This window comes from Callithrix jacchus, chromosome 4 (assembly GCF_049354715.1).
Source record: "Callithrix jacchus isolate 240 chromosome 4, calJac240_pri, whole genome shotgun sequence".
Taxonomy (NCBI): domain Eukaryota; kingdom Metazoa; phylum Chordata; class Mammalia; order Primates; family Cebidae; genus Callithrix; species Callithrix jacchus.
In genome coordinates this window covers 55,851,012-55,873,424 of record NC_133505.1, presented here as the reverse complement: position 1 = coordinate 55,873,424, position 22,413 = coordinate 55,851,012, and the positions used below count along the sequence as shown (strand labels likewise).

Genomic DNA, 22,413 nt, shown 5'->3' with positions numbered 1-22,413 from the left:
AAGACATTCTTTTGCTCCCACATCTGATCATAGATGCAGCCATGCCAAGTCTTAAACATTTTGCTGTTTAGAAATTTCTTTCACCAGATACTTTAGGTCATCACTCTTAAGCTTAGCCTTCCACAGATCCCTAGGGATTTATAATGCAGCCAAATTCTTTGCTAAGGCATAACAAGGGTGACTTTTGCTTTAATTCCCAATAAGTCCCTACTTTCCATCTGAGATGTCCTCAGCCTGAGCTTCACTGTCCATATTTCTATCAGCATTTTGCTCACAACCACTTAACATGTCTCTAAGAAGTTCCAAACTTTCCCGTTTTCTTCTGAACCCTCCAAACTCTTTTAACCTATGCCCATTACCCAGTTCCAAAGCTGCTCCCACTTTTCCAGATATCTTTATAGCAATATTCTACTCCTTAGTACCAATTTTATGTGTTAATCTATATGTGCTACTATAAAGAAAATGCCTGAGGCTGGGTAATTTATAAAGAAAAGAGGTTTATTTGGCTTATGGTTCTGAAGGCTATATAAGCATGGCAGCGGCATTTGCTCAGCTTTTGGTGACACTCATGTAGCTTTTACTCATGGAAGAAAGCAAATGGGGAGTAGGTGTGTTACATGGCAAGAGCGAGACCAAGAGCCATTTGTATGTCTTCTTTTAGTCAGGTTATTTCTTTTCTTATTATTGATTTGAGTTCACTATATATTTTGGATATTAATCCTTTATAAGATCTAGGGTTGCAAATATTTCCTCTTATTCTGTAGATTATCTCTTCACTCTGTTGAATATTTCCTTGGCTGTGCAAGAATACAATTCTTGTTTTTAGTTAGACATAATCTTATGTGTCTATTTTTGCTTTGCAATTAATTTTTGAATTGTATTCATTTTGCTTGATAGCTTACAATTTTAACAAATGATGTAACCACAACTATTTTGCTCATGCCTGAACCTCCAGCATCTAGTTCAAGTCCTGGAATGTAGTAGGAATTCAGTTAATGTTATTGGAAATAACTAATACAGAGTAGCTTCCATCTGCATTAGTCATTTATTAAAAAAATCTAACAATACTAATAGTTAATATTTGTCAACTGTTAATATGGGCTTGGTGTCACAACTGTCATCTCTTAATCCACACAACAATTTTATGAGGTAGCTACTGTTGTTATCCTATTTTAGACTGAGGAAACTAAAGCTCAGAAAGATTAGTAACTTTCCTTTTATGATGATTCAGCTAATAACTTTTATTGCTTTTTCTAGCTTGGTGAAAGCTTCACTATAATGTTGAGTAAAGGTGATGAGAGTGGACATGAACCTTCACTATAATGTTGAGTAAAGGTGATGAGAGTGGACATCCTTATCTTATTCTTGATCTTTGGTGGGAAGCATTCAAACTTTCAGTGTTATGTAAAGTATTGGCAGTAGGTTCTATTTCTAGTTTGCCAACAGTTTTTGTCATGGTGTTGAATTTATTAAATGTTTTTCTACATCTCTTGGTGTGATTATGCAGTTTTTCTTTTTTAAAAAGTATCACTGAAACTGGGAAATTAATTTTTAATACCACTTTTCAATAACACCAAAATCCATGAAATAGTTATGAATGAATTTTGTTTAAATATATGTTGAAGACCTCTACCCTAAAAACGGCAGAACATTTCAGAGAGATATTTAAGATCTAAATGCATAGAGAGATATAGCATGCTTATATATAAGAAGTTTAAATATTAAGATACTGAAATGGGTTTATAGATTCAATGCAGTCCTAATAAAAATCCAAGCAGAGTTGACAAGTTGATTATAAAATTTTGCAGATGGACCAGCCTGGGCAACATGATGTAAGCGTGTCTCTACAAAAACTTAAAAAAAAAAAAAAGACCAGGTTCAGTGGTGTGCACCTGTAGTTCCAGCTACTTAAGAGGGGGTGAGATGGAAGGATGGCTTGATCCTGGGAAGTGGAGGTTGCAGTGAGCTGACCTCACACTATGGCACTCTAGCCTGGGCAACAGAGCCAGTCCCTATCTCAAATAAATAAAATAAACATAAATAAATAAAAGAAAGAAAAAATAAAATTTTGCAATACTTTAAAGGACCAAATCCAAAATCAGAGTTAAGACCCCAAGCTCTGTGCAATTGCTTGATTTTGGAATACTCAATTCCTCAGGGAGAAGGAGAATCATACCTTCCAGTGACCACAAGTATACTTGAACCTGACTTGACTCTCCATTTTTCATTGGTAGTCCCAGACTTGTTCTTATTGGCATCATAAAAAAACAGAGAGCTCCATGGTGCTTTCAAAGCCCTGTTGCAAAACAAACCTCAAACACTCATCCAAACAAGGTTCAGCATTATGGACCGAGAGAATAATATACATGTGGGTCCATGGTCTGGGCATGGCCTCCAGGGCCATGGCCTCAGGAAACACCACATAGTTTTTCTTTACTAGTCTGTTAATGTGTTAAATCACAGTCATTGCTTTTCAATATTAAGCTAACCTTACATTCCTGGAATAAATTCCATTTGGTGATAGTGTATTACTCTTTTTTTGTACTGTTGGATTTGATATGGTAAGACTGGTTAAGGATTTTTGCATCTTGTTTATAAGAAATGTTGTTCTGTAGTTTTTATATACATAATATCTGTATCATACTTTGTTATCAGAAAATTGCTGGCCACATAGAATAAGTTGGGAAGTATTGCCTGCCTTTTATTTCTTGAAAGTTTGTGTAGAATTAGCATAATGTCTTCCTTAAATATTTGGTAGGGTTCACAAGTAAAGCCATCTAAACCTGAAGATTTCTTTTAGAAAAGTTTTTAAGTGCTAATACAATTTCTTTTTTTGCAAATTGACATATTATAGTTGTATGTATTTATGATGTACAAAGTGATGTTATGTCAATAATATAATGTGAAATAATTAAATCAAGCTATTAACATATTCATTACCTCAAACACTCTTTGTTTTTGTGGTAAAAATATCTATAATTTCTTTAATAAGGGGCTATTTAGGTTATCTATTTCCTCTTGAGTGAGCTTTGGTAGTTTGTATCTCTCAGAGAATTTTCCCATTTAATCAAAGCTGTGAAATTCATTGCCATAAAAGCTGCATGTAGGATTCCCTTTCTTATCCTTTTAAAATCTGTAGGGTCTATAGTTATGTTCCCTCTCATTTTCTCTTTTTTTGAGATAGAATCTCACTCACTTGTCCAGGCTAGAGTGCTCATTGCAATCTTTGCCTTCCCATTGAAGTGATTGTCCCATCTCAGCTTCCTTAAGAGCTGGACTACTGACACATGCCACCATGACCCGGCTAATTTTTGTATTTTTTTCTTTCTTTTTTAGAAATAGTGTTTCACCATATTGCCCAAGCTGGTCTCAAACTCCTGAGCTCAAGCAATCTGCCCATCTCAGACTCCCAAAGCTCTGGGATTACAGGTGTGAACCCAGGCTCCTCTCACTTTCTTAATATTAATAATTCATATCTTTTTTCTTATTCCTGACCACTCAAGCTTAAAATTTATCAATTTTGTTGAACTTCCCAAAGAGCTACCTTTTTGTCTCATTGATTTTCTCTACTGTTCTGTTTTTTATTTCATTGATTTTAGTCTTATCTTCATATTTCTTTTTCTGCTTATTTGCAGGGAGGTCATTTGCCCTTTTTTATCTTGTCTCTTAAGTGGAAGCTTAGATAATTTAAGCTCTTTCTTCTTTTCTAATATAGGACTTTAATACTAATTTTTTTTCTCTAAACATTACTTTAGGTATATCTCACAATTGTTGATCAGTTGTGTTTTCTTTTAGATTCATTTAAAAATAAACAAAAGAAATAGTCACTAGAGTGAATCGGCAACCAACAGAATGGGAAAAAATTTTTGCAGTTTACCCATCTGACAAAGGGCTGATATCCAGAATTTACAAAGAACTCAAACAGATTTACAAGAAAAAAACAAACAAGCCCATTCAAAAATGGGCAAAGGATATGAACAGACACTTTACAAAAGAAGACATACACGAGGCCAACAAACATGACAAAATGCTCATCATCACTGGTCATCAGAGAAATGCAAATCAAAACTACATTGAGATACCATCTCACGCCAGTTAGAATGGTGATCATTAAAAAATCTGGAGACAACAGATGCTGGTGAGGATGTGGAGAAATAGGAACACTTTTACACTGTTGGTGGGAGTGTAAATTAGTCCAACCATTGTAGAAGACAGTGTGGCGATTCCTCAAGGCCTTAGAAATAGAAATCCCATTTGACCCAGCAATCCCATTACTGGGTATATATCCAAAGGACTATAAATCGTTCTACTATAAGGACACATGCACACGAATGTTCATTGCAGCACTGTTTACAATAGCAAAGACCTGGAACCAACCCAAATGTCCATCGATGATAGACTGGACTGGGAAAATGTGGCACATATACACCATGGAATATTATGCAGCAATCAAAAATGATGAGTTTGTGTCCTTTGTAGGGACATGGATGAATCTGGAGAACATCATTCTCAGCAAACTGACACAAGAATGGAAAATGAAATACCGCATATTCTCACTCATAGGTGGGTGATGAACAATGAGAACACATGGACACAGGGAGGGGAGCACTACACACTGGGGTCTATTGGGGGGAATAGGGGAGGGACAGCGGTGTGGGGGAGCTGGGGAGGGATAGCATGGGGAGAAATGCCAGATGTGGGTGAAGGGGAGGAAGACAGCAAATCACACTGCCTCGTGTGTACCTATGCAACTATCTTGCATGTTCTGCACATGTATCCCAAAACCTAAAATGCAAAAAAAAAAAAAAAATATATATATATATATATATATATATATATATATATGCTAATATCCACTGTGACTTACTTTTTGGTCAATTATTTGATTAGTTAGATGTGTGTTTTCAATTTTCAAATATTTGAGAAATTTACAGATATTATTCTGTCACTAATTTATAATTTAATTTTATAATGGTCAAAGAACATTAATGTGGTTTGGATCTGTGTCCCTATCCAAATCTCATGTTGAATCCCCAGTGTCAGAGGTGGGCCCTGGTGGAAAGTGACTGGATCATGGGGACAGTTTCTCATCGTTTTACACCATCCTCTTTGGTGTTAGCAAGAGTGAGTTATCACAAGATGTGGTTGTTTAAAAGTCTGTAGCATATCCTTTCCCTGACCCTTTCTTCTGCTTCAGCTGTGTGAAGTGTCAGCTTTCCCTTTGCCTTCCACCATAACTGACTGAAGCTGAGCAGACACTGCCATACTTCCTGTACAACCTGCAGAACTGTGAGCCAATTAAACCTCTTCTCTTTATAAACCTCTTTTCATATAGAAATGCAAGAATGGGTGAATACAAACATACTTTGTATAATTTCAATCCTTTTACATTTGTGGAGATTTATCTTATAACCCATAATGTAGTCTCTCTTGGTAAACATTCCATGTGTATGTGAAAAGAATGTGTATTCTGCGTTCTTGGATGTCAGTTGGTCAATTCTGTTGATTGTGTTATTCAAGTCTTCTATATCTTTACTGGTATCCTTTCTATCCATCCTATCAGTTATTGAAATCTCCAACAATAATCTTTGATTTATTTATTTCTCCTTACTGTTGCTTCCACTGTTTTATATGTTACTAGATGCATACATATTTTAGATTGTTATGTCTTCTCAATAAACTGAAGACTTCATTTTTATGAAATGAACTTTATACTTAGTAATATTTTTTGCACTGAAACATTTTTTTCTGATATTAATAGAGTCTATTTAGCTTTCTTTTGATTAATGTGTACATGAAACATCTTTTTCTATTTTCTTGGAACCTATGTCTTTATTTATATTTTTATTTTTTAAGACAGGATTTCACTCCTGTCACCCAGGCTGGAGTACAATGGAGCGATCTCAGCTCATTGCAACCTCTGCCTTCCAGGCTCAAGTGATCTCCTGCCTTAGCCTCCATAGTAGCTGGGACTACAGGCATATGCTACCGTGCCTTGCCAACTTTTGTATTTTTTGTAGAGATGGGGTTTCGCCATGTTGTCCAGGCTTGACTCAAACTCCTGAGCTCAAGTGATCTGTCCACCTCGGCCTCCCAAAGTGCTAACATTATGGGTGTGAGCCACCATGCTGGACCCCTGTGTCTTTATATTTTAATGCTTCTTGTAGACAATATGTAGTTATATCTTGATTTTAAAAGATGAAACTTGATTTTCTCTGTTTCTTATTTGAAGTTGGAGCATTTCATTTAATATGACTATTGATACTGGGGGGGGTTATATTCATCAGAGGGCTATTAGTTTTTTTATTTGTCCTGTCTACTTTTTGTCACATTTAGTTATCTCATTTTTTAACCTTATGTTGGATTAATTTAATATTTTTAAGCATTCCATTTTATTCCCACTTTTGGCTTATTAAGTCTACTCATTTTAGTTATTGGTTTAAGATTGACAACAAACATTTTTGATATCTTCAAATGATATTACACTAGTCAAGTGTAGCATAAGAATCTTATAAGAGTATATGTTCATTTTCCTGTTATGCTTTTGGTGCTACTTTTGTCATGTAACTTACCTCTACATATATTTTGAACTACATTTTGATTATAAAATTTATAATATACATTCTTATTATATAATTTGTAATATTTACAGTAAATGTTAGCTACATAGTTTATAGATTGTGGATTCTTATACATTTATAAGGTAATTATTATTTATAACTGTTATATACAATTTACCTCTATGTATATTGTAAGCTATGTATTATTACTTTGTTTTAAGCAGTCTCTTTTTAAGAGATTAAAAATGAGAAAAAAGTATATTTATTCACATATTTATCACCTATGATGCTCCTCATTTCATTGTTTCAATACAGATTTTCTTCTGGAGTTATTTTTCTGTTGTCTGAAGCAATTCTATTAATTTTTTTGTATTTTTTTTTAGTGATGAGTTCTTTAAGCTTTTGTATGTGGGAAAGTTTTTATTTCTTCTTAATTTTTAAAAGATTGTTGTGATTAAGTATAGAATTCTAGATTCACAGGGTCTTTTCTCTTGGTGTACTTTAAAGATTGTTTTCCATCAGAATCATGAGCAGCAGGCCTTTTGACTGGAGAGAGTTGGTAAAGCCAACTACCTCCTAGTAACAGATCAAGTTGGCAGATAAATATCCCAACTATTTTTCTCCTCAAGTGGGACAATCCTGAGGCGTGGCCTACAGTATTTCCCAAAAGTCTCTAGTAGGAACGAACTCCAGTTGCCCACATCAATAACTGAACTGTCCTGAGTTTGCTTCCTTCTTCTCCCTATCTTATTGCCTCACTTTCTCTGGACCTTCCTGGGGTCACTTCCCCAATAACCGACTTGCACTTAAATCCTCTTTCAGGGTCTGCTTGTTGGAGAAATCATTCAAAAACATTACTACGGAAAAAATTGTGATGGGGTTGGATATGCAGATGACACAAACTTTGGAAACAACGCAATGGTCAAAGGTGATTTGTAACATTTAATTAACCTGATAATAGAAAGATAAACAGATGCTATTATTATGTGTACTAAATGTTCTCTGCTGGCATATATTAACTGTCATCATACAGTAAGCTTAGGTTACGTTGATTTGACTAAAAGATAATTTATTGAGTGAATACCACCCTTTTGCATTGTACTCTCTGCCACTGTCATACTATTGTCAAGAAATTTCTTGTGATTTTTGTACATTGATTTTGTATCTTGAGACTTTGCCGAAGTTGCTTATCAGTTTCAGGAGATTTTGGGCTGAGATGATGGGGTCTTTTAGATATACAATCATGTCATCTGCAAATAGAGACAATTTGACTTTCTCCTTTCCCATTCGTATACCCTTTATTTCTTTTTCTTGCCTGATTGCTCTGGCTAGAACTTCCAGTACTAGATTGAATAAGAGTGGTGAGAGAGAGCATCCCAGTCTAGTGTCAGATTTCAAAGAGAATGATTCCAGTTTTTGCTCATTCAGTATGATATTGGCTGTTGGTCTGTCATAAATAGCTTTTATTATTTTGAGATACGCTCCATCAATACCTAGTTTATTGAGGGTTTTTAGCATAAAAGCCTGTTGAATATTGTCAAAGACCTTCTCTGCATCAATTGAGATAATAATGTGGTTTTTGTCTTTGGTTCTGTTTATGTGGTGAATTATGTTTATAGACTTGCATATGTTGAACCAGCCTTGCATCCCCAGGATGAATCCTACTTGATCATGATGGATAAGCTTTTTGATGTGCTGTTGCAATCGGTTTGCCAGTATTTTATTGAAGATTTTTGCATCTATGTTCATCACGAATATTGGCCTGCAGTTTTCTTTTTTGCTGAATCTCTGCCCGGTTTTGGTATCAGGATGATGTTGGTCTCATAAAATGATTTGGGAAGGATTCTCTCTTTTTGGATTGTTTGGAATAGTTTCATAAGGAATGGTATCAGCTCTTCTTTGTATGTCTGGTAGAATTCAGCTGTGAACCCATCTGGACCTGGGCTTTTTTTGGGTGTTAGGCTCTTAATTGCTGCCTCAACTTCAGCCCTTGTTATTGGTCTGTTCAGGGTTTTGACTTCTTCCTGGTTTAGGCTTGGGAGGATGCAAGTGTCCAGGAATTTATCCATTTCTTCCAGGTTTACTAGTTTATGTGCATAGAGTTGTTTGTAATAATCTCTGATTATGGTTTATATTTCTGTGGAATCTGTGGTGATTTCCCCTTTATCATTGTTTATTCCATCTATTCGTATACACCAATAACAGACTTAAAGAGAGCCAAATCAAGAATGAGCTGCCATTCACAATTGCTACAAAGAGAATAAAATACCTAGGAATACAACTAACAAGGAACGTAAAGGACCTCTTCAAGGAGAACTACAAACCACTGCTCAATGAAATAAGAGAGGACACAAACAGATGGAGAAACATTCCATGTTCATGGTTAGAAAGAATCAATATCATGAAAATGGCCATACTGCCCAAAGTAATTTACAGATTCAACGCTATCCCCATCAAGCTACCAATGGCCATCTTCACAGAACTGGAAAAAACCACCTTGAACTTCATATGGAACCAAAAGAGAGCCTGCATAGCCAAGTCAATTCTAAGCAAAAAGAACAAAGCGGGAGGCATCACACTACTGGACTGCAAACTATACTACAAGGTTACAGTAATCAAAACAGCATGGTACTGGTACCAAAACAGAGATATAGACCAATGGAACAGAAAGAACAGAGGCATCGGCGATAACACAACACATCTACAATCATCCCATCTTTGACAAATCTGACAAAAACAAGCAATGGAGAAAGGATGCCCTGTTTAATAAATGGCGTTGGGAAAACTGGCTAGCCATGTGCAGAAAGCGGAAACTGAACCCCTTCCTGACACCTTGCACTAAAATTAACTCCAGATGGATTAGGAGTTAATCCTTAAACATAAGACCTAACACCATAAAAACCCTAGAAGAAAATCTAGGTAAAACTATTCAGGACATAGGTGTAGGCAAGGACTTCTTGATCAAAACACCAAAAGAATTGGCAACAAAAGCCAAAATAGACAAATGGGACCTAATCAAACTTCACAGCTTCTGCACGGCAAAAGAAACAGTGATTAGAGTGAATTGGCAACCAACAGAATGAAAAAAAAATTTTTGCAGTCTACCCATCTGACAAAAGGCTAATATCCAGAATCTACAAAGAACTAAAACAGATTTACAAGAAAAAACAAATAAGCCCATTCAAAAGTGGGCAAAGGATATGAACAGACACTTTACAAAAGAAGGTATACATGAGGCCAACAAACATATGAAAAAATGCTCATCATCACTAATCATTAGAGAAATGCAAATCAAAACTACATTGAGATACCATCTCACACCAGTTAGAATGGTGATCTTTAAAAAATCTGGAGACAGATGCTGGAGAGGATGTGAAGAAGTCGGAACACTTTAACACTGTTGGTGGGAGTGTAAATTAGTTCAACCATTGTGGAAGACAGTGTGGTGATTCCTCAAAGATCTAGAAATAGAAATTCCATTTGACCCAGCAATTCCATTACTGGGTATATATCCAAAGGATTATAGATTGTTCTACTATAAGGACACATGCACACGAATGTTCACTGCAGCACTGTTTATGATAGCAAAAACCTGGAACCAACCCAAATGCCCATCCATGATAGACTGGATGGGGAAAATGTGGCACATATGCACCATGGAACATTATGCAGCAATCAAAAACGATGAGTTTGTGTCCTTTGTAGGGACATGGATGAACCTGGAGACCATCATTCTCAGCAATCTGACACAAGAACAGAAAATCAAACCCCACATGTTCTCAGTCATAGGTGGGTGTTGAACAATGAGAACACATGGATACAGGGAGGGGAGCATCACACACTAGGGTCTGTTGGGGGGAAACGGGAGGGACAGCGGGGGGCGGGGAGTTGGGGAAAGATAGCATGGGGAGAAATGCCAGATATAGGTGATGGGGAGGAAGGCAGCAAATCACACTGCCATGTGTGTACCTATGCAACAATCTTGCATGTTCTTCACATGTACCCCAAAACCTAAAATGTAATAAAAAAGAGAAAAACTAAAGCTAAGTTTGTCCAGTAATTAGTAGGTATTGTATAAAACATATAGTTTAACTGATAATTTGTAATATGGCAGTACGTACTTTGCATAATAAAGTGACTTTTTGTACATTAGAAGTAAAAAAAAAAAAAAAGAAATTTCTTTACACTTTTAACCTGATCTGTCTCTATTGCTCCTCTCCCTTGTATTTCTTCCTATCATTTGAAACCTTATTTCTATTCGTACAGTGCTCTCAGTTAGTGATTACTTCTTTATTCTTTTTCCTTAAGCCTCTGAATCTAGAAAATAAGTTAATATTTTTGTTATTATTCAGTGCTATTTCCAGATTATAGCTGCACTGACTTCTACCTTGTTATCCTATCATCATTCTTTCCTTGAAGTCTAGGATGTCAGATCATCATCTTCTTTCTAGCTTTGTTACCATCTCCTACCAACCTGTAAATAACATTCTTCCATGTTCCTGAAAAGTTTGAATTCCATGTGTGGGCCACACCTTCTTTCTTGAAAACTCTTTCCACCCTTAGAATCTATGAACTTGTTTTTTTACACCACATTTTAGTTCTTTCTCAATACTGTTTAGCTGACTCCTAGTCCCCCAGCCCCTTAAAGGCAGGCATTTTCCAAGGTTCTTATCCCACCTACTCTCTACTCTCTTTCTCATTTTTTTCCTTCACATTTTAAATCAATACAACGTTTTCATATCTGTGCTTAAGGAAGACGAATCTAGGGGTATTTACAGGTAATATCAAAGCTAATGGCCTCTCTGTGAGCCCTTCAAATTTATTTCCTATACTGCCTAAAGATTATAGATTAATCCTTACAATACATAGCCCTCAAGGTTAATGACATTCTTTAGTTCTTCATTACTTACATGATATAGACCCAATTCCATGATCCTAAAGTAAAAGAAAGTAAGTTTTAACCAGAAAAACTTACTCTTACATGTTGTAGGGAAGCTGTCGTTCATTCATTCAATCCAACAAGTATTTTTTGAGCTCTTCCTAGTTTTTAGGCTCCGATCTAAGTGCTGGAAATACATCAGTGAACACAGACAACCTAGATGTCCTCCTGTCTTGAAGCTTAGCAGAAAATAATGTAAACATACAATAAACAATAATGCATAAGTAAATTAGTATGCTAAAAGGTAATAAATGATATAAAAATATAATGTAGGGTACAGCAGAATAAGAGGAGTTAGAATGTTAGGGAGTGGATGTGTGTGTGTGTGTATGTGCGTGTGCATGTGTGTGTGTGTGTGTTTGTGGTAGTAGGGAGGAGGCAGGCTGCAAAGATTTGAAGGACATCAGGGAGTGAGTCAAATGAACAGCTGATGTAAGAGCCTCGCAAATGGAGAGGAGAGCCAGTGTAAAGGTCGTGATACAGAACTATGCCTGGTATGATGGAGAACAAATATTAATGTCAATATTTTTATCCTCTTCATGGTCAATAACCTTTGATACCTCCTCTACCAACCCTTGAGAGCATCAATGTATTACAGTCATTTGTAAGAGTGGATTAAACAGATTCAGAATATTTGTATAAGGGAGCCAGAAATGTATGATGCATTTTTAAAGACCTCTGCTAAAATGTTTAATAAACAAATTTGTATTATTTTATCCATTAACCACTAACATTTTCTAAGAGTTTCAAGGAGGCAGGATTTCTAATATATAAGAGGAGACAAAATAGCAATAATGTGCTTCATAGTATAGTATATAAAAGCAAAGTGAACTGCATCAAAACATAAATATTAAAAGCATAAAAGCCAGCTTTTTTCACAATGTGAAAAAAGTGAAATGTCCCAGTTAGTTGTTCAGCAAGTAACACACAGAGGTAAAAATAGATTGTTCTCAGAAAGACAGACAATACAAACTAAATTATGTTTTTTAATTCTTCATAATATCAATTTTAAAGTGAAAACATAGAAATTGTTATTTTTGTAGAGATGACTTAAAACATAGCATTGTTCTTAATATGTTTCATTCATCATATTCTTAAAATATAGACAAAAATTACCTCTCACATTGTAAAATTTTTTTAAAATAATTCTTTTTTAAATTTAAACAAGTACCTTTTGGAGGTCAAATTGATGAATAAATTCAGTGGGACTAATTCTGGATTAATTTCTTGTAGCTTAATTTTGCAGTGGCCAATTCCACAAGCCAGATACGTGTGTACCAACTAACTGTGAAATGTTTTTTCAAATGAGATTCTTAACATTATTGGCATCATCATGGTCATCATCATCATCATCATTAATTTTCCAGCTTCCTGCATGGTTTTGGCTTTAATAAAGGAGACACTCGACTTCAAAAGCTAAATTAAAGAGGAGCTGTCTTATGTTGTCTGGGTGATTTTGTAAAGGGGTCACAGTGTATTCAAATTTTTATATAGCCCCTCACACACTATGTGACATGCTGTGTTCCTGGTTATAGAACCTGAAAGCCACCTGTTGAGTACTATGATGACAGCTCGCAGGGGCAGCCTTTCCAAACACTCCCAACAGTTTTTCTGTTTCCCCTTAGTGATTTATCAATGATCATGGAGTAGAGCAGAAAAAGAGGAGTTGGAGTGTTAGAGAGTGTGTGTGTGTGTGTGCGTGTGTGGTTATGGTAGTGAGGAGGCAGTGATAAGGGGCTAATTTGGGAATCCTGGCAGTATTAAGGGGCTAACTTGGGAGTGCCAAGTGCCCAGTCTTTGCTATTAACAGTAGTCGTCTTTTAGAGGAGAAGGCAGCCTGTTGCTGTGGATAGAACCATGTCTGAGAGTTAAAAGACCTTAGTTCTGTTCACTGCTCAGTCACCAACCAGCTGCTTGACCTTGGGCACATCACTTTGGTATGCAGTTTCCTCATCTGTAAACTAAGATGACAGAACTCTTTTTCTTTTTCTTTTCTTTTTTTTTTTTTGAGACAGAGTCTTGCTCTGTCACCTGGAGTGCAGTGGCATGATCTTGGCTGGAGTGCAGTGGCATGATCTCGGCTCTCTGTATCCTCCGTGTCCCAGGTTCAAGTGATTCTCCTGCCTCAGCCTCCCAAGTAGATGGAATTACAGGCATGCATTACCTTACCCGGTTAATTTTCGTATTTTTACTAGAGATGGGGTTTTGCCATGATGGTCAGACTGGTCTTGAACTCCTGACCTCAACTGATCTGCCTGCCTCAGCCTCTCAAAGTGTTGGGATTACAGGTGTAAGCCACTGCACCCTACTCAATGTGACAGAACTCTTTAGCTCTTCCCATTGCTATACAAGTTTACAGGAGAAAATAAGTGACCTTCTTACTTACAGTTAATGTGGTACAGAATGTCTTTGTAGAAAATGCAGAATGTGAATCTAATATCTAGATCCAGGATCCAACTGTAAAGTTTTTTTGAAGACTTACCTCCAAAAAACGTATTCTTGATTTCCTTGCACTGCTGTAACAAATTACCACGAACTTGGTGATTTAAACAACAGAAATGAATTATCTCATCATTCTGGAGGCCAAAGTCTAAAATCAAGGTGCCAGCAGGGCTATGTCCCGTATGAGGCTCTAGGGGAGAACTCTTTTTTGCCTCTTCTAGCTTCTGGTAGCTCCTAGCATTCCTTGGCTTGTGGCAGTGTAATGCCAGCCTCTGCCTCTGTAGTCACATGGCGTTCTCCTCTTCTGTGTCTTCTCTTCTATCTCTCAAAAGGACATTGTCACTGCATTTACAGCCCACATGGATAATCCAGGATGATCTTATCTCAATGTTCTCAACTTAATTACATCTGCAAAGACCTTTTCCAAATAAGCTCACATTTATAAGTCCTAGGACTTGAGACGTAGACAGGCTTTTGAGGACAGTCATTCCACCCACAGCACAAGGTTAAAGGCAAGTGGTCCAACTTTCTTCTGTAGATTAGATAGGCCAATGTTCAAAAGGAAGGAACTTTGATGTGAAATGTAATGCCAGCTGGGGAGAGTTTTGGGAATTTGGGGGTTACAGGGAAGGGGAGCACTACCGGCAGAATGAGCAAGGGTCTGGGTTGTTTCTTGCCTTGTAATGTGTGGGACACGCTGGCTTGAAGAAAATGTCCGACGTCCTCTGCAACTTTCCCAAGTTGTCCCCAACTTGTCAGATGTCTCTGAGGACATTCACGTAGGTGAAAAACCTGTTTATAATGATCTGGGTCTAGAACATATCTGCATATTACAACAAACACAAACAGGAGGTTATATTATGTGTGAATTTCATTTCAGAGTAGTGAAAGGAATATTACAAAGTATCTGTTATAGAAGGAGAGCGTTGAGTCTGAGAGAGTGAATACTCAAAGAGAAAAGTATCCCCCCAATGTGTTTTTATCAAATTTTTAATGTGACTTTTCTAGGAGAGACTATTTTATTAGCATTTCCTAAAGTAACCCTATTGTCAGTCTCTCCCTCAGTGATGCATATTTAGATCTTTGTGGCTTGTAACAGTCTTGGAGAGTTGTCTAGAGCTCCTGAGATGGGAACCAGGGTCCTATGTAGTGAAATCTCTTTTCCCAGTCCTGTTGGGTAGTACTAACACTGTAATTAGCCTTTCTGAAACGTAATTTTCTTATTTCTCAAATAGGAATGCTATACATCAAGAGATTCTTGCTAAAATCTAAATCTAAAAATTCCCAAATAAATAAACTATAAGGGTATATCTAAATACAAATTGGATACTCAGAAGTAAAAACCCTCTGAGCAGAAATAAAACTCACCAAGGTTGGTTTCTTCCTCTGTTCCACTGCCTACCTGTGTGGCATTTAGAGATAAGAAAGTGGGGGAGGATAATAATTCATACTTCAAAACCAAATGCTCTGGAGGTGCTCCTATAATTAACTCCATTAATGGTAGGCTGTGACCCATGTTTTAAACATCTGTTCTCGTGCTCTCTGATTGAGTGCCAAAGCAATATCTTTTGAAGGATTTGGAAGGGGAATATAAAGGAACCATATTTTAGGGAGCCCTGAAATATGTAGCTCCTGGTGTGTGATGGCCTTCAGACAGAATTCCTACCACACCCAAAAGACCAGAGAATCTGGCTTCCTACCGGGATCCTCCCACTCATTCCCTGTTGTCCTCACTGTCTTTGTCTGGTCCTTGAAAGGTGAATCACATCATATCGCCTTGACTCTCCTTAGAACTTTCTTCCCCATACTTTCTATTATATTCAGGTCTCTGATCAAAATGTCCCCTTTTTTCTTGGTTTCCTTATATAAAATATATGCTATTTTGCCACAACCAATCATATTTCCTTACCCTATTTTATTTTTCCTGTAGCACCTGACGCTGAATTATACAGTTATTTGATAATTTGTATATTGCCTCTGTCTCCTACTAGAACATAAGACCTGCGAGCACAGGGATATTGTCTGATTGATTGTTTTATCCTCAGTGCCTAGAGCAGGAACTGGCATAAAATCGGCTCCTCGTAAATATTTGTGCACTGAATGAATTTCACTCTTTCTTAATTGTATATTTTTCACCAGGTCTAAAGCTCCAGACTGACGCTTATTCATGTGTTTCTCCTACATGTTTTCTTTGTGATTTAAAATGATGTGCTTTTCCTGGGGAAAGAGTCTTACCTTCCATTTTCGTTTACTTTCTGATTTTCCTTTTAATAATTAATAAGTATCTTGCCTAATCAACCTTTATTATTTTTCTATCCAAACTATTTGTTACTCAGGGCTGAAAGGAATAGTTAGAAGTTTGGCTATAGGTCAAGGGCTGTGGCTCATGCTTGTAATACCAATACTTTGGGAGGGTGAGGCAGGCGGATCACCTAAGGTCGGGAGTTCGAGACTGGCCTGATCAACATGGAGAAAACTTATCTCTAATAAAAAAAATACAAAAAATTATCTGGGTGTGGTGGCACATGCCTGTAATCCCAGCTACTTGGGAGGCTGAGGCAGGAGAACTGCTTGAACCTGGGAGTGATCATTGTGGTGAGCTGAGATTGTCATTGCACTCCACGCTAGCCTGGGCAACAAGAGTGAAAGTCCGTCTCAAAAAAAAAAAAAACACAAAGAAGTTTGGCTACAGAGGTATGCCAGGTTTCAAAGGCCTCCAAACGTGGTTCAGTCAATTCATTAGGCAAACTTTGCAACACAAATCACTAAATACAGGAAAGATTAATGGAACAGTCCAAGGAGATTTACAGCAGACTGTGAAAAAACAGATTCCTTGAATTAAGGCTCTAGGGAAGAATTATGTCTCTTCGGTCTCTTATAAGGACATCGTCACTGCATTTATGGTCCACGTGGATAATCCAGGATAATCTTATCTCAATGTTCTCAACTTAATTACATCTGCAAAGACCTTTTCCAAATAAGCTCACATTCATAAGTTCTAGGAGTTGAGATGTAGACAGCCTTTTGAGGACAGTCATTCCACCCACAACACATAGTTAAAGGCAAGTGGCCCAACTTTCTTCTGTAGATTAGATATGCTAATGTTCAAAAGGAAAGAACTTTTATGCAAAATGTAATGCCACCTGGGGAGAGTTTTGGGAATTTGGGGGGCTTATGATGATTGGGGAAAAATAGAAGTTACTGGTTACCATTGTAGGAGGGTAGCAGAATATACCACCCCAAAATATGCCATTTTGACGTAAGGATTATTTTAAGCTGAAGACAATTGAGAAGATGCAGATACAAGAAAACCCCTCTACCCTTATTTGCCTAAAAAAGTGCATAAATTTGCATAGATGCCCCTGCTCCTCTCTCTACTATGAAGAACAGAAGTTAATCAACGTAGACAACCTTAGACCTTTATGAGCCCAAAGATGGCACCAGAGGAACCTATCTAACAAACTTTACTAATTTGCCCTTAACCTTCCACTAGTTTCTCCATATATTTGCCTTCCCACAATGTGTTGCCCCTAGAAATGGAAAGTCCTCTTCCTTTGTCTTGTCAGTTATTTAAAAATGTATTGTTCCTCTGCAAAGGTGCTAGATAATATCAAATTAGAAGCAATCCTTTAAGTTAGTCATCTATGGGTACTCAGGTAGGTAAGCACAATGCACTTGCTAATAAGTTGTTTTTCTCTTAATCTGTCTTTTGTCAATCTAACTTACAAGGCCCTAGCCAGGCTCTAGTGATCCCCTCATCTTGACCTCTCAAAGTGCAGGGATTAAACAAAAATAAAAACAACCCCCTGAAATGTACCTTTAGATATAAAGGCATGGACTATTACCATTTTCTCAAAGGCAATGTATATGAACAGATACTAATGTGAGGCAATGGGATGAAGTGTTAGGCTTTTCTTCCCACCTATTTGTTTTGAGTAGGTCTGGTTCTGTCTTTAGTCTTATGTTTGCCTAGCTGATGTATGAAATGGGTGTGTGAGCACCACACCCTCCCACAGGACTGCAACTTTGACGTCAGCAAGCTTCATTAGTTGCTGTTTGTTTAACCAAAGAGAACACGGGAAAGGTGGAATCTGTCTTTTAATTATCGGTCTGCCCACATGCCAGGTGTCACCTGGCCAACATTCAGACATCAAATAGACCAAGCCAAGCAAGGAAACATGAAATAACAGGAACAAAAGGCATAAAAGGAACCCAAGAGAGGCTGCTGGGAGTGCAGAGTTCACTGTCGAACTTTGTGAAAGTTTGGTAGAGACATGATGTACCTAGAAGTTAGGCGGACCCAGATTCATAACCTAACTTTGCCACTTATCAGTTGAGGGTCTTTTTGCAAGTTATTTAAATGTCTGAGCCCTATTTCCAAGATTAAAACAGGAATAATAATATAAACCTTTCAGGGTTTTTAAAAAATGATGTGAACCATATGCTGCATTGTACTACTCACTAACTGGTAGGAGTTACTATTCCTGATACTCTACGGAGAAAGACAGCATCTGATGATGTTTTATTTCATGTCTCATGCTCACATCGACACTGACTATGGAACCAGCTTGCAGAGGAATGCCCTAGAGCCAAAGCCACCACACGAACATTTTTTGCCCACTTGAAGAAAGCTTCTCACTCCAGCCTCCATTAGGCTTCTGTTCTGTGGAAACACAAGATCACGTAAAGTTCTATAGGAAGTGAAGCCATAAGAATCTTTGGTGAGTCAACCTGGTATGACCCTTACCCTGGGGCAGAGCCTGAGGGAGCTAGCATGGAATCACAGTCCTGGTAAAAATAAGACTTTTACCGAGGCCAAGAATGGAGAACCCGAATACGTAAAGAAAGAGTTGAAAAGTAAAGGAGAAGGCAGAAGGGTTAGCCATTAATTTAGCCACGGATCATCCTATGTATTAGCAGGTAATCTTTGGCATGTTACCTAACCCAAGTCTTATTTTCCATTGCTGTAAAGTGGAGATAATAAATACCTACCTCAAAAGTTGATTATCATGATCAAATAAGATAACATTGGTGAAGCACCTTACAGATTACTCAATACTTGACAAGTACTCAAAATATCAGTTGCTACTTCCTTTCCACAAATCCTCTTTCTCATATGGCAAAGTGTTGGAGCTGGGGCACACTGGAGCTACGTGTTATTGCCTCTTCCCTACTTCATGTTCAGGGATACCATGTGGATTGTTTGAAATTAGCTATGATGGGAGTATTTATACCATGGATATTGGCCAATTGCTTTATGTATTGTTCCTCTACTGAGATGCTAGATAATCTCAAATTAGAAGCAATCCTTTAAGTTAGTCATCTTTGGGTACTCAGGTAGGTAAGCACAATGCACTTGCTAATAAGTTGTTTTTCTCTTATTAATCTGTCTTCTGTCAATCTAACTTACAAGGCCTAGCCAGGCTCTAGCGATCCTCTCATCTTGACCTCTCAAAGTGCAGGGATTAAACAAAAACAAAAACAATCCCCTGAAATGTACCTTTAAAGTGGAAGGGCTTCCTTAACACCGTCCACCAAGAAAAAGCTCATTTTAAAATCTTAATTAGCATACCACTAGTTATCGAGCAGGTAATTTAACATCTTTGACCCTTGGTCTTGTCATCTCTCAGTGAGGGAGAATACAATTCTATCAAACTCACAAGAATTTTGTGTTAACATAATAAAAAATGCAGAGTGACTTGAGAGTAGGTAGTGATGATTAATATTGTTAGCTAGAGAGAGTGCCAATGGTATTTCTTCCTGAAAAGAACTCTCAAGTCCCAGTTTTTCTGAATACTCTGGGGAGGAAGAAGATCATAAAAATGAGCATCTCAAGTATAATAAGGTTGGCATGCTTACCTTCTAATCAAATACATTCAACGAGTATATATGCCCTAGATCCTATGCTGATGCCAGGCTATAACAGTAGTGAAGATAGAGTCTCTGCCTTTAGAGGGCTTAGTAAAGGAAAACAGGTTAGCAAACAAGAGTAACCATCCTGAGAGAAAAGTGTAATGACAGAGGTGAGCGCAGGTTGCTCTAGAACTATGCTATCTAAGGGGGTAACCACTAGCCACATATGGCTGCTAAGTACTTGAAATGTGGGTAGACCAAACTGACATGTGCTCTTAAATGTAAAACACACCAGATTTTGAAGATTTACCATTAAAAAAGTAGACTATCTTATCAATAATTTTATTATATTATTTGTTGAAATATTAACATTTTGGATGTGTTGGGTTAAATAAAACATTATTAAAATCGATTTCATTGGTTTCTTTTTTACTTTTTAAAGGCAGCTACTAGAAACTTTAAAATTACATATTTTTTGCCTGTAATCCCAGCACTTTGGGAGGCTGAGATGGCAGATCACTTGAGGTCAGGAGTTTGACAGCAGCCTGGAAAACATGGTGAAACACCATCTCTACTAAAAATATAAAAATTATCTGGGCATGGTGGCAAAGACCTGTAATCTTAGCTACTCTGAAGGCTGAGGCAGGGGAATTGCTTGAACCCAGGAGGTGGAGATTGCAGTCAGCAGAGATTGCACCACTGCACTCCAGCCAGGTTGACAGAACAAGACTCCATCAAAAAAAAAAAAAAAATTACATATGTTTCTTGCACATTTTATTTCCATTGGACATTTGTACAGCTTCTTTGGAGAAATGTCTATTGAAATCCTTTGCCCATTTTAAAATTGGGTTGTTTTTCTTTCTGTTGTTAAGCAGTAAGTGTTCTTTATTATTCTAAATACTAGACCCTTAAAAGATAAATGATTTGAATAAATTTCCCCCAATCTGTGGGTTGTCTTTTAACTTTCCTAATAGCATGTTTTTTGAGATAGTTTGCCTATACTAGGTCTCTTAAATTTCCATATAAATTTTAGAATTAACTAATCCTTTTCTGTAAAGAAGGTGGTTGGAATTTTGATAGACATTGCATTGAATCTATAGTTCAGTGTGGCGAATATTAACATCATAACAATATTAAATCTTCCAACCCATGAACATTTATTTAGATGTTCTTTAATTTCTTTGTGTAGTGTTTCATAGTTTTCAGTGTACATGAAACTTGGTTAAATCTTTTCCTAATTATTTTATTTTTTATGCTATTACAAATTGTCATAGTGGAATTACAGTGACTTTATTAGGACTTGCTTTGATTGTATATTTTCCCAATTTCTCTGGCCACCTGCCTGCTTCTTCTAGTATCACACTCAGCTTTTATGCTCCATTAATTACTGGCTGATTGCTCGGCTGTTTTGAATAACGCCCAGGATGTTAACTACTTCATTGTCTGATACAATTAAATTTAGGCCCTTTGCAGAGATAGCTTCTGAGGCAAGTCTTTGAGATTTGTTCTGACCCCTGGATGGTTCCCCTTAGCAGTCTCTAGCCAACTACAATTTACCTTGTTACTCAAATGGAGCTACCAGCCTCCTTTTAACTGCTTACCACCAAAATCTTCATTGTTTTCAAGAGTGACCTTAGGCTTGAACTTCCCCATACTGTGCTTCAAATAAAGCCCATTTCTTTAGGAAGAAGTTTGGAACTTTCTATTCTTCTGAAAAAACAAAAAATAGAAAGGAAGCACCTCTCCCTCTGAACAAAATCTTGGAGTCCCTGTTCTGGAGCAGCAGAAGAAAACAGTCCCTGTTCTGGAGCAGCAGTGGCAAATTTATCTTGGAGTGATATTCCTGCTTAACAAGCAGGGCATTGGATGGGGGTGATAGCCTCTGCTCTGCTGGCTTGCCTTTTCCAGCATGGAATCTTTGTTCCATGAATAAGCTGAGGCAAGAGTAGTCACAATCTCATTATTTTCAGCCTGCCACATCTGGGGTCAAGCCTGTGCCTCTAAAAGTATGAGATGAGTGGAGGAAAGGAGCCACTATATTTGGGACATACTTGCCTAGAATGTAGCCTATGAACTTGGAGCTGGAGGGGATGAGAAATGCTGGTGGTCTGCCCTTCTTGGTAAGTTAACGTATTATTTAACTGGAGGCTAAGAGTTGAGGGACCTTGTTTTCTTGGCCATCCACCCAGACTGGAGCTTCAGGCATTGCACTGAAATATGGATGAGTGAGGACAGGAGCGGTGGTGACTCAAGTGCCAGACTCTTGGTGTTCTTACCGAGGTTTAGCATATTTTTTTGAATAAATCTTTCTTCATTTGCATATATCCTTAGATCAATTTTCAGAGATGTCAATTGGCTGTTTTAATACAATTTTCATTAATTATAGCTGTTTCCTGGAGAGCAGGTCCTTAGAGCTCTTCTTGCTGGCCTTCTGGAAGTGGAAGGAGTAATAGACAAAAGTCTAAAAACCATAAAGGGGAAAATTTGGCTTTTTACTGTATTAAAATGAAAAGCATTTGTTCAACAACAGGTGGCATATAAGAAGTTAACTAGTGGCCAGGCGGCTCAAGCCTGTAATCCCAGCACTTTGGGAGGCCGAGGCGGATAGATCACGAGGTC

General features: G+C 37.4%; 1 protein-coding gene and 1 long non-coding RNA gene across 11 annotated transcripts in view; one reads left to right on the top strand and one right to left on the bottom strand.

Moving 5' to 3' along the window:
* The window catches only part of LOC103792451 (uncharacterized), a 64,820-nt gene that overhangs the window by 4,587 nt on the left and 37,820 nt on the right, over nucleotides 1–22,413 (bottom strand). For 3 of the 10 annotated variants that reach the window (XM_078369361.1, XM_078369360.1, XM_078369358.1), the window contains 2 exons: nucleotides 13,982–22,225; nucleotides 11,536–11,678 (listed from right to left, as the gene is read on the bottom strand). The exons of 2 other annotated variants lie outside the window; for them this stretch is intronic. The gene's annotated coding sequence lies outside the window, so the exon portion shown is untranslated. Of the gene's footprint in view, nucleotides 1–11,535; nucleotides 11,679–13,981; nucleotides 22,256–22,413 lie in introns of all 10 variants that reach the window. 5 more of the 10 variants (XR_013534258.1, XR_013534257.1, XR_008480657.2 and 2 more) reach the window with 5 other exon arrangements.
* LOC128931770 (uncharacterized) lies at nucleotides 3,711–10,381 on the top strand. Its single transcript, XR_008480658.2, has 3 exons — nucleotides 3,711–4,563; nucleotides 5,198–5,289; nucleotides 7,383–10,381. It is a non-coding gene; the product is annotated as an uncharacterized LOC128931770 (long non-coding RNA).